Source organism: Tachypleus tridentatus, chromosome 8, assembly GCF_004210375.1.
Source record: "Tachypleus tridentatus isolate NWPU-2018 chromosome 8, ASM421037v1, whole genome shotgun sequence".
NCBI lineage: Eukaryota > Metazoa > Arthropoda > Merostomata > Xiphosura > Limulidae > Tachypleus > Tachypleus tridentatus.
In genome coordinates, this window is record NC_134832.1 from 15,544,053 (window position 1) to 15,559,755 (window position 15,703).

Consider the following 15,703-nt stretch of genomic DNA (forward strand, 5'->3'; position numbering starts at 1 on the left):
ATACAATCCTAATTCAATTTTATTGAAATATTTTAAGCCTGATAAATATAAGAAGTAATAAGATTGTACAATGAGACTTATTAATAACAAAGATAAGATTATATATAATATATATTGTAAGACAGTTTATATATACGTACAAGAAGAGAATTTAAATGTACAAGGATATTTCCACAGATTCACAATGAGAAATTTCATTGTGTAGACACATTTTCAGAACTGTAGATTATATGCAAAATAGAAATATGTGAGAGCAAATGCATACTATCAATATTAATATAAGAAAACTGGAATCATGTTTATATCAACTATTATGAAAAGAGGTAATATAATAATTTATATCAAATATAGTTTGCTTGAGATCAAGTTAGTTTTAGTAATGGGTTAAGAAAATGAGAATTATATTTCGTATCATTAAATAAAAGTAAATCTAAATACTGAAATAGTTACAGTTTGTATATTAACACTGGCTGGACAAGCTTTTTCATGAAATATGGTCATCTTTCATAAAGATGGGCTGAGATGTCAGATAAATCAACTATTTGTAGCTCCCCAAACACATTAAACAGGTAAGCCGGTTTAATTAGCATGATCTGCTAACATTCTGTATTTAATATAGTATTTAAAAAAAACATGTTTAATGGTCCATTGTTAGTGGAGCATTATTTAGTGTTGTTATCATAAAGCTATGATGTGTGTGTGTTTATTTTTAGCAGAGCCACATCGGGTCATCTGTTGCGTTTTAACGCTAAAGTTAAAACTCCAAAGACGTATCACTGTCTCTTCGGGAGATTAAAACTAGGCCATGTTAGATGTGCGCAAGTTTATGTTAGTAGACAATGGTTTGATTGACGTTTATATAATTTTGTGCAAATCTGCGATGGTAATGGTGTCTCTAAAGTCTAGTCATAAGGTTGTAGTGACGTCTGTCAGTAGAAGAAACAGTTTGGTGCAGTTCTGTCCAAAGGTGTTGTTCATATCTGTGAAATTAGATTAGAAGACCACATGTGATATGGTTTATATCTGTGAAATATAAATACAAGTGTGGCGATGTTTGAGATAATATGCACAAGATAACGGCAAAGCTGATGTCTTTAAGATTTTGTTAAATGATGTCTGTTCTGTTATCCTGCATTTACAGGTGGTAAGCTTTGTATTTCATGAAACAAATCTCACTATAAGTACTATATATATATATATATAAAGAAGATACCTTTTTCTGCATTACAGAAATTTAAAGATAATAGATATAAGTCGAATAAAAACAGTGCGAAGTGGATGAACTAGTTAAGTTTCCTTATTAAGAATTGCTATGATAAAACTATTTAAAATGCATTAAGCACTCACACAACAGTTTTCAAAACCGATAAAATACCTTTAAACTGTTCGTCAAAGATGACTAATGCACTTAATTGTTATGAAATAGGATAAGTAGTAAACGTTATAAGATTACTTTTCAGTCATTTACCTGATGAACACAGTGTTTTTCAGTTAGCTTTGAATATACAAGATCAAAATGTCATTATTTGAAGATGTTCTAATCTTCATTTCTATTAGCTCAAAAAACAAACTAATAAGTTTTCAGTAATTTAGAGCTGAACATCACAATACAGCCACAATATTTTCTCCAAAAGTCATCCAACGTCTTGTAACGCAAACCAGCATTCTATTAAAACATCTTCGAATTAAACCATAATGTCAGTTCTACTTAGCATTGTGTGTCTCCGCTTATGAGCAGCTTTGCCCATTTACTTCACACGTAAATAATCTTTCTAACTTTCTTTTTATAAGTGGTTCTGCTTATCGTCTCACACGTAAATCAACTTTCTTCTTATAAGTGATTCTGCCCATTGTCTCACACGTAAATCAACTTTCTTCTTATAAGTGGTTCTTCCCATCGTTTCACACGTAAGTCAGATTTCCAAGTTCCTTCTTATAAGTGTTTCTGCCCATCGTCTTCCACGTGAGCTACTGTTGTAACCCTCTCCTTCTCAGTGGATCGTTGCGTCATAAATGCAGCTCAGACCGTGAAGTTTTTATTGGTGCTCCAGATTACTGTACAGTTAGGTAAAATGATCCAGACTTCCTTGCATGACTTCACCACTTTTAAACACTCTGGATCAACCTGAGCTAATTATATGCAGAATGGAATTAACGAAACAACTTTGGCCAATGATGTAAAATATGGAACCAATAGTTCGGAGTTATGTAGATAAGTTGGTCCAAAAGAGCCCAAAAGTAAGAAATAGATAAGATGAACATATTTTACATCCTTATGTGTTATAATCCGAATGAAAAAAGAAAGAAATAGTGCTTTCCCAGGATGCTGTGGTTACTCTACAGGTTTTGTTTCAAATTGATAATTTAGCATTATTTACAATGTTTCACAAATATATTATTACATTTTTAAGTTATCAATAGACTGCTATAATTCGGTGTGCTCGTGTATATTTATATATTTTTAATATTCTTAATTGTTTTCAAGCCTTAAATCTGAAGGCGTTCGAAATATTTTCAATTAAAATATCATGAAGAACACAAGTGTGTACAAGACAGGATGTAATTTTAAAAAATCTGTGTGAAAAGTATAAAAACAACAAATAAGCTAAAAAATGGTAGTTTATGTCGGGATTGATGGCTGTTATAGCTATAAAAGACAAACACTCATTTACATAATTATTTTCAAGTATTCTCCTAACATAACCACGAACTACGAAAATGTTACTGCTATTAGTTTATTAATGATAGCGTGCCTGAAAATACTTGGCAGTATTATTTTCCATTTTACACCATCATAAATATAGTGGAGCGCCATTAAGCCGCGGACCAGTAAACCGCGAAATCGCTTAAGCCGCTGTAGCAAGTCTTGTGAGCGATGTGAGCGAGGATTATCACGGCTCACCGCTAATTTAAGAACGTGTAAAAACGCGGCTTACGAATTTAATCCTGGCTTTATAACTTCAAAGGGATATTTAAAAAAAAGATTTGCTTTAATTTGGGAAATAAATAAAATATATTACAATAGAAATCGACCGTTAATCTATCTTATCCGCTCTCTATGTCAGCTTTATGGAGGCCGCCATTGTTACCAAATCACACCTCTCCATACATTAACGTTAATCCGCGGTAAATCTGTGAAAAAAGTCATCAATAATTAAAGTATTATTTTTAATTCGATAATCCAATATAATGATCACGCAATGGCCCGGATGAGGCTCCTCGGCGGAGCTGTTGGCGACTTCGGCTTTTCAGTCACAAAGGTTTAAACCGCGGACCACTTAAGCCGCGGTTAAGCAGGTTGACCCCCCCAAATACCGCGGCTTAACGGCGCTCCACTGTATTCCAGTTTCTGGTAATGAGATATCGAGTTTTTTGACCTAACATGTTATATATGACCACAAACAAAATTCACACTACAAACTATTTGATTAACGCGTATCACGTTTCCATGGTAATACTGAGTACCACAAGCTAACTTTTAGTTTTAATTATAATATATTAAGAAAACTATCAATAGAAGATTAAATACAAGAAGTAACTTTAGTTCAGTCAGTATCAACTTGTATCTTTAAGTATACCACCAAAAAAACTACATTCTTAAGTTTGTATCCATGTGACGAATTCTTTTACTGTTTGGTAAAAGATTTAACAGTGATTGCAATTTGGTGACATGAATAGCGCTTCTACCTGTTGAACTCTGGTACTGACGATTTCGTCGGTATTAACATGAGAGGTGTAGTGTGGTTGATGTATTATTATATATTTTTCTTTGATCTTACTCATACAATCTTAGAAACTATATGAACAAAGGCAAAAAAGAACGTATATGCATATTTCAAGATTTTCACTAAGTTATTATAGATAGTGTCAGACAAATATCCGGTAGTGCAAAGGTCAAGTTCAGAGGCTATAACGCTAAAAAACAGGTTTCGATACTAATAGTTGAAAAATAATATTTTGTAGCTTTATACTTGGCAACAAAGAAGAGTATTAGACCCAAGCAACACAGAAAAACACAATAATAGACCCAAGTGACACAAAAAAACGCAGTATTAGACCCGAACAAAACAGGAGAACATACGGTAATAGCCCTAAACGAAACAGAATAACACAGTATTAGAACTAAGCGACACGTAAGAACATAGTATTAGAGTAAAGCGACAAAAAATAGCCTCCAACAAACTTGTATGCAGTTAATTTTTTTCAAATATACAAATAATGTTCGCAGGCTCGAATCCCCATCACACCAAACATGCTCGCCCATTCAGACGTGGGGGCGTTATAATATTTCGGTCAATTCCACTATTAGTTGGTAAAAGAGTAGCCCAAGAGTTGGCGATGGGTGGTGATGATGACTAGCTGCCTTCCCTCTAGTCTTACACTGTTAAATTAGGGAAAGCTAGCGCTGACAGCCCTCGTGTAGCTTTGCGCGAAATTCAACGAAACCAAACCGAAACAAATAATGTTGAATAGAATTACAACATTATGGTTTTTACCTTAATCAGTTACTAAATAAGTGATTTTCGAGGAATTCCAATTTTCCTCATCTTTCTGCCCTTGGAACTTTCCTGTATACCTTGAAAACAAATTTCCTTCTTACAAAATTTCCATCTGTTCCTGAGGAAGAGTACAATATGTAATATTCACAGCTGTTGAAGCACACAATTCAGTCAGATACTTCGATTTTAAGTGTTATTAAAAACAAAATTTGATCGTTTTACCCCTTCTTTTTACAGGTTGACGAAATATTTATTTTGAGTTGATAAGTAGCACAGCGGCATGTCTTAGGATTTACAACACTAGAAACTGGGTTTAAATACCCGTAGTGAGCAAAGCACAGAAAGCCCATTGTGTAGCTTTGTGCTCAGTTATCAACAAATAAAAAACACTCTAAATATTTGTAATATTTGTCTCAAGCTGAACAAAGTTAAATTTATTTTATTTGTTTTTTCTAGCTCTTCAATCTTTTGCTTGATACAATGACAGTGAGACGAAATATGTTCGTAAGTATTTAAAAACAAATCTGTGTATTATACTAACTAACGAAACTTCGATCCTCTCTTTAGACTTATGTAAGAGTAGTTAACATACTTTTATGTAAAACACAATCCTTGGAGTTAATGACAGTAGAATATATTTTTGTTGATATGTATATTTGAAAAGTAGTTTCTACACGCCGCTGGATATACCATGCTCTTACTTTAAACCTCTCCACTTACAAACTTTGAATAAGAAATAAAATTACTATCGAAATAAGAAGATGTTTCAAGTGTTTTAGCAAACAACATTCTACATTTAAATTATTATTCACCGTCTGTTGCTTTTCATAAGAAATTAGTCGCTTTTAACTCTTTGGTTAGTGGAATTGGAGAAGCTGTTTCATTTCACTCGGTTATCTTGAGAGCTACAGTTTACATTTCTTTTTATAATAACACACTTATGTATATATATATACGTCTATAAACGATAGGAATTTACCTAGATTCGCTCTGGTTTCCCAATACTGTTCTTGAATTATTATGCTATGTAACTGTCTTTAATCACATTAGACGAGTAAGCTTTCCTCGTGCAGAGTTGACCCAGCTAGTATCTCATTTACAAACAGTATCTTTGTCACTCTCTATGTGATCGCACATCATTTTTACTAGTACTCAAGGCAATCCTGTCATATGGTTAAAATAATCCCTCTTTAGTTTTACCATACAGACCGTGATCAGTCACACTTATCTAAAACCTCACTTGTCGCAGTCAGTCCGGTTGTACAAGGTAATATCTTTCTGACCCAAAAGCAGCGGGTCTACAATTACCTGGTATCCATCACATTTTTTTTAGCAACCATGCCTTCTTAAGACCCTTAATAAAACAGTAAGAGACAGAAAAAAAAGCTGTAGATGGGTGTATTGGTGGGGCTGAAGATGCTTCGTCCGGAAGAAAAATTGACATCGATGATAACATTTCCGCCTTTCAAGGTTAAGTAACCATAAATAAAAAAAAATGTTCTTTACAGTATCTGCTTTCAACGTTTTAGGTTGTCAAACTGAACTTTTGCTATTCACCTTATGTCGTTGGGATAAAAAAACAAAACAAGAAAGATATGAACGATTATTTAGAGCAGTCTTTTACTGCTAGAGCAAAAGAAACACAAAAACCTTACCGTTAACGAAACAAATAGACATTTCAGAGTAAATGTGTCTAAAAAATAAACAAATTTCAACTTCTTAATATTTACGTTTATCGTATAAAATATTTCCAAACGCCTCATTAGTCAATTATAATCTATGTAAAATTTTGTAATATATATATAATATGTATATATGCGTGTGTTTTAAACAAATTCTAATTTCTACAAATAGTAAATACAATTCTAATCTTCTTAAAACATTTATCTCTCTATGTTTATTTTTCGAGAATTTGAAACTATAAAAAGTATAGAGTTTGAATATTTGCTTGCAACAATAATATATAGCTTAAGATCTTACGTTTACACTTTAACTGTTTTGACATGTTAATTTACATAAACTTAACCAAATCTCGAAATATATTAATAAAAAGCTTAGATAGATCAGAATGCTATTTTCTGCTAATAAATTAAAGAATTAAATGTTTGAATATGGATTATTTTAATTAGATGACTAGATATAATATCATGTACAATATTATATAAACTGATATATAGATTTTGATTAAAACAACCTAAACAATATTAAGCTTAAATAAACACTCAGAGAAAAATCCTCTTAAAATACCAAGTTTTAATGAAGTTTATGATATATATATATATATAAATATATGGTGTGCAAGCGAAGGAAGTGAGTTGGCAGCAAAAGTTAAGACAATGCTGTAATTCACATACAATTCTGTCTTGATGATCCCCATTTAGTTTAACATTTAACTTAGCCACAAATGTTGAGAAATTATTTATATATAACCAATTACGTGTTTCTACTTAAAATTGATATTTGTTCTCGTTAAAACAATTATAAACACATCTCGTATAAATATAATATTTATATATTTCTCACTTTTATAAGAAGCTTAGTCAAATTCTGTATTAAATATTTTTCAAACATTGTATTACAATTTATAAACGTTCTTAAATTCCCTCTATATGTTTTAACACATTTCAATATTTTACACATTTGATTATATTTTTTAAAATGCTAAACATTTGTAGTAATATATTCTTCATATTTATAGCCATTTCTGAAACACGCCGTATTGTATTACATAACTCTGTTTCTGATGTTAAGTACAAAATATCCCTTCGGTCCGACGTGGCCAGGTGGTTAAGGCGTTTGACTCGTAATATGAGGACCGTGGAATCGAATCCGCTTCACACCATATATGCTTTCCTTTCAGACGTGGAGGCATTATAGTGTGATGGTCAATCCCACTATTTGTTGGAGAAAGAGTAGCCCAAGAGTTGGCGATGGGTGGTGGTGACTAGCTGCCTTCTCTCTGTTCTCACACTACTAAATTAGGGACGGCTTGCGTAGATATCGCTCGTGTAGCTTTGCACGAAATTAAAAAAACAACCAATCTCTTCTTTCCTATGATGTAAAAGATGTCAGATTACTTTGGTTCACGTGTCTTGTGTCTCATGTTTTTGTGTCACTTATCATATTATTTTGGGACCCTTTAATGTACTTATGAAAACTTCTGGTTCATCTTTCATGTTAATTTCAGACTTCTAGGGTCACATTTTTCATATGTTCAAACATATTATATCCAGACATTTTTTAGGTCTTTTTCCATGTTATATTCAGACTATTTTCGTCATTTTTTAACATTATCTACACACTATTTTATGAAACACTTTTATGTTATTTCCAGAACTATTTTAAGTTTTTTATTTCATTTTTGAATTAATTTCACTACGCTCCGTTTTACTCTATAACATAATTAAAGTTCCTAACTCTAAAGTGCACATATAAATAATGCTGGATTATTCTTTACTTTATCATTATTGTAAACTTCGAAGTTTCATCTTGTTTGTATTTTGATTTTCGCCGTTCTCTTGATAAAACAATATATGCCCAGTTAATTGTTAATCACTCTGCTTTCTATTACCTTATTAATTAATCACCGTTTAGTTAGTTCACTTTATTATGCTATATTTGAATGAAATTTACATGCTACTGTTTAGTGTTATTAGATAAATCCATACTGTACTTTTTAACATTATAACACTATTTTCGTTTTTATATTTAGTACTATCAAACCGATCTTTGTTTTGTTGTACCTGTAAACGAATAAATATACCCTATTTTTTAACACTCTCAATTTTTCACAACTATCAAATGTATTTAGTAAATTAACGAAAAGGTTCTAGTGGAAATTATTAGATTTAGTGCATATCCAGACTATAAATGTTCTGGTCTTGTTGTTGATTTGCTGTGGTGTAGATTATTGGTGAGGAGTGAAATTCCTCGAAACTTGACTGGTTCAGAGTCACGAAACAAATATGAAAATAGAAATCGCTTCACGTTTAGATTTCCCAAAAAAATTCAATATATTTGTTACGAATAAATAAAGCAAAAATGTATAATAAGAATATTGGTATTCTTAGCTTATTTTATAGTTAAAAGAATAATGTGCATTCTAGTGTTCATACTTAACCAGTTAAAAACAACGAAAATATAATTTTGTAATAGCTGAATAGTGAATAGACACAAGTTGCTTTCCTTCATTAGTACAAAAGAAGCTAGTCCTTACTGTTAACGTGGATAAAAAGGAAATGAGCGATTCCGGAGGGTTAGGGTCATTTTCATTAGACAAAAACAAGACGTTAGGCACTATTTTTGAGGTCTATGTTGCTGAACCAGACACGAGACGTTGAAAGCCAACACGGATAATTTAACTCGTAAATGTAAAACTACATACCAATGAAATATGCTTGAAATTGTTCTATATCTGGTTGTGAATGTAAAGGTTTAAGTTTAGCAGTTATACTAAGCCGTATGTCAGGTAATGGAAAAACCTTATTCGAAGATTCCCTGTCGATTCAACATACAAACTATTTCTGAGTTTCGTCAATTGATTACTGCATCGACAGCAAAAGATAACAAACGGGAACAAAAATATCGTTTTATCAGAAAGAGGGATTTGAATAAGTTATAATTAGTATCAATATCTCGAAATATCGATACCACAATAAAGTTCCAAGACACAGTGTTACCTTTAAAGCAAATGCGTGATGGATTACAACATTCTTCAAATAACACTTGCCATTTCTACACTTAAGAGTAAATATAAGAAGGATGGTATCATTCCATATATGGTATCATCATAGTATAATACGTATAGGTTCCAGCACGTTATATTTTCATTAATATCTTGACCAGGCATGGCTGGGTAGCTGGGATGCTCGACTCTCAATTTGAGAATTTCGAGTTCAAATCCCCGTCATACTAAACACGCTCGCGCTTTCACCTGTGATGGCGTTATAATGTGACTATGAGTTCCCCTATTTTTTGGTAAAAGAGTAGCTCAAAACTTGACGATGGGTGGTGATGACTAGCTGTCTTCTGTCTAGCCTTTCACTGCTAAATTAGGGACGGCTAGCACAGATAGCCCTCGTGTAGCTTCACGCGAAATTCAAAAACAAACAAAATAATTTGTTTTTAGTTTAACAAATCTCTCGAAGTATTCTTAAATCCCCGGCTTCCAAAATACCCCCCATCCTGTTCACCATTCTCGGCTCAGTATTAAGAGATGCTGAACTGGTTCCTGTGACAGGTGTTAAAAAGAGCTGTAGAGATAAAAAAGATTAATAACTTTTATTACCTCATACAGCTTTAAACTTAAATAAAATATCATAGTTTTTCTTTACATAGGGCTGGAACTAACAAAATGGTTGTTCCTCGTAATCATAAAATAACAAAATGCAAATTTTTAATTATATATTTATTTTGAAATCTTTTGGTTAAACCGCAGAGAAAATATCAAGATAGACGTGTTGTTTAATGAGAAACGTTAATGAAATGAAATTAGAATGTGAAAAAAAGAGTCGATAAAAAATCTGAAAACGAATACATCGTGAAATTTAGAGTAAATAATTTAAAATACAACACACGAGTGTAATAGTTATCAAAACAAAAATTCTATGTTGAATTGTAAAACATCGCGAAGAGAAACATTAAAAACAATTGTGTTAATAGATATTCTGATTAAAATTAGAATTAAAATTTTAAAAGAAATAGGAATTAGAATTCCGGTGTTTGAGAATGTTTTCAATTTTAGCCTCAGGTCTCCAGTCATATGGTCCCATTAAGTGCTAATATCACATCCTTGTACATCTCAGTTTCCCATTCTCGAAACGTTTTCAAATCATATGACAGTGAGAAAAACGTTACAGTTTATAAGTAATTATAAACACTTAAACGCCTTTCTTAAAATAAAAATTAAACCTTAACCTTCCTTATTAATACATACAACTAAAACCTGACAAACTAAGTAAACCTTATATTCGAAACTTAAGAAAAGCACCCCCTCCGATCACTATAGAATTATTTTTTATCGTGTTATCTAGCATTTATAGTTAAAAATACTTGATAATGTGATAAAAAGGTAGACGTCTTTCATTAATGATACAGTATAAAACTTTAAATGGTTGAACTATGTTAGAAACAGTTATATTGGTAGTTATTTAAGCAGAGTAATACTGAAATAATGTATACAACCTCTCAAGGAGTGTTGAGATCTTAAACTATTGAGTTTACAGAGGAAAGAGTAGCTTCCTTGTTCCACTAAATATATTTATAACTCAATAAAAACAAACATTTTAAAGAGACTTGTGAAATATCTCAAAATATATACGTATGCATGTAACGTCAGTTATCTGACGATATAAGTATTAAACGAGGTACAAAGCGTTCATTCATTTTTCCACAGCGTTCGGAAGATCTGTTTGTTTGTTTGTTTTTGAATTTCGCGCAAAGCTACTCGAGGGCTATCTGTGCTAGCCGTCCCTAATTTAGCAGTGTAAGACTAGAGGGAAGACAGCTAGTCATCACCACCCACCGCCAACTCTTGGGATACTCTTTTACCAACGAATAGTGAAATTGACCGTCATATTATAACGTCCCCACGGCTGAAAGGGCGGACATGTTTGGTGCGACCGGGATTCGATCCCGCGACCCTCGAATTACGAGTCGAACGCCTTAACACGCTTGGCCATGCAGGCCCCGTTCGGAAGGAAGCATGTTTACGCAAACTGTAAACTCTTCAGCCAACTTTAGTTTTTCATTTCTAATGCGGGTTTTGCGTGATGAAATTAATTACGAATACCTACAGATTCCTCCAGAGATATTCTTCTTCATATACTAATAGCTTTGTGAAGCGGTTGTACAGTTAAATATTTTTCTAAAGAGAGAGGAGAGTAAATTAGGAATACTGCAAACTATTGTAAAAATGTCTCCTAGCGTGTGTTTGGAAGCTTATAGAGCTCAGAGAATCTTGTATAGTTATTGTAGATCATACGGTGTTGTGCTGTTTATACACATTTGTGTTGCTTCACGACAAATCTTGTATACTTAATTAGTCACTGTGCAAACAACCGATCTTTGAATATTTTTCCGAAAGAAAAAAAATGAATTACCGCATTACGGTATATTTTCCCATTAATTTTGAATGTCGGTTGCTTATTATTAAACATTTTTGTCATTTGTACATATCAAAGACTTTTTATTGTGAGTACGTAATCATGAGTGCAGATATTAGACCGGAGTTCGTATGATTTTCTTAAGCCTAACCTAGAATGTAACATATATTTTTGAGAAAGCAATTATGGGTACAAATATTAGCCTGATATGTGTTTTCCTTTAGTCTAATTCAGAAAGTAACATAAACTGGAAGGAAAAGGATAGTATTTAATATTTTTTCTCTCATTTGAGTACGTTTCTAAGTTTGAGGGCGACGTTAATAACGACAAATATATTATGTGGCTGCTTCCCCAACTTTTAGAAACAAAACAAAATATCACGTACTTCTGTGTCTGTCTACACGTACTGTTATTTGGTTTGGGTTTCTTTTCTCCACTTTTAATTAGTGCTACATTCGTGTTTATACTTGATTCACTTATGCAATAAAGTTGATTGTTTTTAAAAATATTTTTGAAATCATAAGTTGAAGTCATTGTACACGTCACAAAATGTATGCACATTCAAACTTGAGACCGAAAAAATGTTATCAAACCTTAACCTCTAACTCTTTTCTTTATCATAATGACAATTAAATATATTGTTCTTGTTAATTACTTTCATTATAAAGTATCTTCTATATTGTTTTTAACACAGTAATTTACTCTTATCTACAATTAATATTTTCAGACATAAAATTTTTTAGCTAAAAAATGGTGGGAAACCTGTATTTCGTCTTATTTAGTTGTTAAAGCAGACACAACATATGACGAGTGAGTGTGGATTTCTTTCACTCGATACGAAATGAATATTTAAACTATATTTTTAGTGGTTAGTTATGATGTTTGGTACCTTACATGATTCTAGTACCTGGTGTTCTTAAACTTGTGTACGCTATACGATTCTACCGTGGAGCCATTTAAAACTTTGGTACTGCGTTACTTGATTTTGTAAATTATCTTTATTGTGTGACATGGCTGTTCTAGAACCGATTTGCAGATAGCGTTTTAAACAAAGCCTGTCTGTGTGTGTGATTGTGCGTAATAAAATTATGTTAATGGTACTGTATGGTACTACCATAAGCAAATAAGTATTTCTGAGGTATAACTATTGCGATGTGTGATTAAGGAATCTACCTTTGCGGTGAAACCAGTACGAAACACGATTTTCTTATAAACTTTAGCTGTACGATGGTACATTACAACGATTTAATATCTAACTATTATGTTTGTTAGTGAACTGTACGGGTCCATTTCTTAGTGATAACATGCTATATGTTTCAAACTATCAACTCTTCTTCGTCGTTGATGTGCTCACTTCAACACTAACTGTATCCTTTATATGACACATAAATAACTTTTTTCTTCAATTGTCTGTTGATTTTACTTCACTACACGATTTCTATTGTCATTCGTTTTTGTCGGTTTATTGTGAGACCCATCCAACAGACTCATCTTAACAATAGTTGCATTGGACAATACTGCTAATTTTTCCATTGTTAAAGGATTCTCAATATTGAATCTTCTAAACAATCATCAATTAAAGCTGAATCTGGCTCATGTATGTTGTTCCATTCTTATATGTACATATACCGTTCGATGTTCTGTAGGTTCCTTTCTAATTTCGTCTTGTAATAAGCGTTTGTGTCATATAATGCTTTCAATTGATACGTGATTACGTGAAAATGTTATATATATATATAGGATTTTCATAGCTGGCTCTCTTTCAACAACTGATGTGTTAAGTTGCAATCTGACTCATTTATGTAGTTTTAGTGTAATATTGGATTTTTCTATTTGAATCTTCTCAATATATTTTGCATTGCGTTATCTAGTTCATCTAAGATGGTAAAGTGTTATATACAGTCATGTGAAAAAGTTAGGACACACTATGATATTTTGGATATAAAGATATTTAATCTCAATTTCAACAAAATTTCAAAAATTTCTCAGTTTCCGAAGCTAAAAATTAACGCTATCCAATATAAACTCATGCAATCTCGAAAAGTAGCGTAGACCGAGCAGTTCTCTTTGATTGCACTTGTTACATAGGTCTTTAATATTGCTACCATGTTTAATGGTGACATCTTTCATTTCTCTTATATTTCTTACCAGTTGAAACCTGACTAGTGGATTTGAGTGATTGACATCATTTCGATACTAAGGTCTAGCCGATGAGTTAAAATATGAGGTTCGATTTCTCTCGGTGGACAGTGCACGTACAATCATGTGAAAAAGTTAGGACGCCCTGTGAAAGCCTGTGTATTTCTGTAACATTTTTGGATGTATAGATATTTAATCTTAACTTCAACAACACTGAAATATTATAGGAATATAATTAAACAATTAAAACTGAAGAAAAGACTTTTCAAGATCCTCTGTAAATGTAATTCTACAAAAATGCATATTCTAACTGAGGAAAAAGTTAGGACACCCCCACATTTATCCCCACGTAAAATGGCTCAACTCACACACCAGGTGCACATGATTAGAAGATCGTTACTCAGCATTTTGAATATGGCTTGCCCTATTTAAACCTCAGACATTTAGCATTTAGTTTGGTGTGCTTCTGACTGTTGAAGTGAGAGTGAGCACCATGGCGAGAGCAAAAGAGCTGTCTGAGGCCTTCAGAAAGAAAATTGTAGCAGCTTATGAGTCTGGTAATGGATTTAAAAAGATCCCAAAATAATTTGAAATCAGCCATTCCACTGTCCGAAAAATAGTTAACAAGTGGAGGGCTTTCAAAACAACTACCAACATGCCCAGGTCTGGTCGTCCTTTTTCAATTCTACAAAAATGAGGAAAAAGTTAGACACCCTACCCCCTAATAGCTAGTGTTACCTCCTTTGGCTGAAATAACTGCAGTGAGACGCTTCTTGTAGCCATCTACCAGCCTTTGACATCGGTCTGAAGAAAGTTTGTCCCACTTCTCAATGCAGAATTCTTTCAACTGTCAGATGTTTGAGGGGTTTCTTGCACGTACAGCCCGTTTCAAGTCACCCCAAGCTTCTCAATGAGATTAAGATCTGGGCTTTGACTCGGCCATTCCAGGACTCTCTATTTCTTAGTTTTCAGCCAGTCCTTGGTAGATTTACTGGTATGTTTTGGGTCATTGTCGTATTGTAGGGCCCAGTTCTGCTTCAGCTTTAATTTTCGTACAGATGGTCTCACATGATCCTCAAGCACCCTCTGATACACAGTAGAATTTATGATGGATTCTATGATTGTAAGCTGTCCAGGTCCTGCTGCAGCAAAGCAGCCCCAAACCATAACACTTCCACCTTCATGCTTCACAGTTGGTATGAGGTTCTTTTTCTGGAACGCTGTATTTGGTTTACGCCAAATATTCAATTTTGGATTCATCTGTCCAAAGAACATTATACTAGAAGTCCTGGTCTTTGTCTACATTCTCTCTGGCAAACTTCATTCTGGCCTTACTGTTTCTCTTAGAGAGCAAAGGTTTCCTCATTGCACAACTCCCATGTAAGTTAAACTTGCGCAGTCTCTTTCTGATTGTAGAGGCATGCACTTTCACATCAACATTAGCCAGAGCCTGCTGTAGATCCAGTGATGACACGTTAGGGTATTTAGAAACTTATTTTAGCATCTTGCGGTCTGCTCTCGGAGTGAACTTGCTTGGACGACCAGACCTGGGCATGTTGGTAGTTGTTTTGAAAGCCCTCCACTTGGTAACTATTTTTCGGACAGTGGAATGGCTGATTTCAAATTATTTTGGGATCTTTTTAAATCCATTACCAGACTCATAAGCTGCTACAATTTTCTTTCTGAAGGCCTCAGACAGCTCTTTTGCTCTCGCCATGGTGCTCACTCTCACTTCAACAGTCAGAAGCACACCAAACTAAATGCTAAATGTCTGAGGTTTAAATAGGGCAAGCCACATTCAAAATGCTGAGTAACGATCTTCTAATCATGTGCACCTGGTGTGTGAGTTGAGCCATTTTACATGGGGATAAATGTGGGGGTGTCCTAACTTTTTCCTCAGTTAGAATATGCATTTTTGTATAATTACATTTACAGGAGATCTTGAAAAGTCTTTTCTTCAGT

The 15,703-nt window shown here is 33.3% G+C and overlaps 1 protein-coding gene across 9 annotated transcripts in view; it reads right to left on the minus strand.

Annotated features, from left to right (window-relative positions):
• LOC143258576 (POU domain, class 3, transcription factor 4-like) overlaps nt 1–15,703 on the minus strand; it is a 205,914-nt gene that overhangs the window by 125,881 nt on the left and 64,330 nt on the right. Inside the window, exon 2 of one of the 9 annotated variants that reach the window (XR_013032392.1) lies at nt 4,497–4,611. The exons of 7 other annotated variants lie outside the window; for them this stretch is intronic. The gene's annotated coding sequence lies outside the window, so the exon portion shown is untranslated. Of the gene's footprint in view, nt 1–4,496; nt 4,612–6,943; nt 7,551–15,703 lie in introns of those variants that run through there. One more of the 9 variants, XR_013032391.1, reaches the window with a different exon arrangement.